Here is a 2405-nt window from a genome sequence, read left to right on the forward strand (position 1 = left end):
TCAATAAAATTCCCTGCACTCTGCCAAAAGTTTAACTATGAGTCTCAGCATCTGCTTCAATACCCTGATGGATAGACTCTTTCAGAGGCCCCCTGTGGAAGGATCTTGTCCTGTTCCCTGTCTTCTCCTACTTCCAATGTCTTATCCTGTTTGCCCTTCTGAGTGAGGATTAAGCTTCTTCCCTATGGTCCTCCTTGTTGTTTAGCTTCTTGTGTTGGTTCAAACTCTGAGAGTCTGACCCAAGGCAATTTATTTTAGCCATATTTAAGCACAGCACAATTTCTGAGAAAAGTTTTCTGATGATAATTAATCCCATGTGTACAGCAAAGCTTAAGACATGTTTACATTGAGACTCTTTACAAAGTGCATGTGGCCTCTTCCATAAAGATGGGTTCTGTTGACTCAGAAATAATGCTCAAGATAAGGGTCTGGGGAGAATGACTGAGCTAAACATAAAAGTCTGTGGGAGTGAGGAGTGGCCTGACCCTACAGAAATACCAGAGGTTACTTAGGCTTTTATGAAGTACCAGTGACGTCTCCCACAAGGATGGGTTTGATTGAGAAACAGTGCTCAAGATAAAGGTCTGGGGAGGCAAAGTCCAAGGTGACAAACCGTGGGGACTCAGACATGGCTTGGCCCTGTAGATAGCACAGATCACAGGGTTACAAACGGCATCCGTTCCCAGCTTTCTGGGTGGGAAGCACGTACACATGTCTTTGTTGAGGAGACAACCTGCCTGTTTAACATTCCTTGTGTCCATCTTCATGAACACAAGGACCTCATGCCCCCTACGTTGGGCTATTTAGCTCTTTAGAGCATTCTTGATCTTTTTCAAGCTCTGAGGCCTGAAGTTTGGAGATGTTTTCCCTTTGTAGGTACTCTTCAGAGACTTACCAGCTGTGTTTACTGCTCTACCCCCGCCGTTTCTGAGATAACAGAGGGCTTGAAGTAAAAATTAGACTTCCAAGAACCAGAAATTGTTACTCTCTAGCTCTCTGGCTTCTGCTATGGTTTGGATCAGAAATGTCCCCAGAGGCTCATGTTTGTAATGTTTGGTCTGTAGCTGATGATGTTATGTCAGGAGGCCTTTGAACATTAAGCATATGTGGCCTAGTTACCAGAAGCAGGTTGCCAGGATTATATTACCTTTGAAAGTTATATAATCTTTGAAAGTTATACCTGGCCTCTGATTCCAGCTTTGCCTCTTGCTCTGCCATCATATGGACAGCTTTAACTACAAGCTCTCCCCAACATGAACTAAGCTCTTCTCCCATGCCTTTCCAGCCATGCTGGACTCAAATCCTTTGAAACAATGAGCCAGAATAAACCTTTTTTCTCTGGAGTTGCTAGGTCAAGTTTCTCATCACAGTGATACAAAAACAGCCAGTATAGCTTCCATTTACTCCAATAATAGTACCCAGTCTTTCTTTATATGAATCTTCCTAGGTAGCCTTAGTGAGTCTAAGTCTTTCTTCTTCTAATCCTTCCCCTTGAGCCTTCTATCTCATTGGCTCATCTGGACACATACCTGGACTCGACCACAGGAACATCTTCTCATTCCCAGCAGGTAATATTTCTAGGTTGTCTGATGAGAATCAAACTTCTTTTAGGCCTTATAAGGCTGGGTGAACTTGAGCCTTGAACTGCAGACCAGGCCTGGTCTGGGAAGATTCTGCCTGAGGATGAAGCTGAGACGTGGAGGGAACCAGAAAGAGGTGACGGGAGCTAAGGGACAACTGCTCTTTTCATTTGCGTCATGAATTTTTATCCTCAAGGCATGACCACACTCTGAATTACTCAGTTATTTGAGCTGATAAATTCTTCTTACCACTTATGCCTCTTTGAGTTCAAGCTTTATTAACTGGAAAAAAAAAAAAAAAACAACAACAACCCTGAAATTGGATTCAATGGTGACAGGATTCAGTAAAAAAAAAGCCACATTTTATGAAGAAGTGAGGGGAAGCTGTTAGAATGAAGCGATTTAATTGAGTTAGCAGATTGTAAGTAATATAAGGCTCAAGCTTCAGGCCTGGGAATATAGCTCAGTGGTAGAGCCTTTGTCTGATATGTACAACATCCTAGGTTCAACCCTTGCCTCATTTTCTTTAATTTATATGTGTGTGTTTTTCTAAATATATAAATAAATATAACCTTCTCAGTCCATATAATGTTATTCATATGTATACATTTTCAGAACTGTTCATTTGGTATTAGCTAGCTAGATGGTATGCTACTCCTGGAGCCATAAAAATTCTTTAGAGACACATGTCTTCACATATCGAGTCTGGAAAGTAGCCTTGGTCACTAGAGATTGGTGACTTGAGCTGCAATCAGTCTTAATGACACACTGCAAAGCGACCACTTCAGCAACATTCCTAAAATTCACTGCCCTCGCCTGGCTATC

This window comes from Meriones unguiculatus, assembly GCF_030254825.1.
Source record: "Meriones unguiculatus strain TT.TT164.6M chromosome X unlocalized genomic scaffold, Bangor_MerUng_6.1 ChrX_unordered_Scaffold_30, whole genome shotgun sequence".
In the NCBI taxonomy this organism is placed as follows: domain Eukaryota; kingdom Metazoa; phylum Chordata; class Mammalia; order Rodentia; family Muridae; genus Meriones; species Meriones unguiculatus.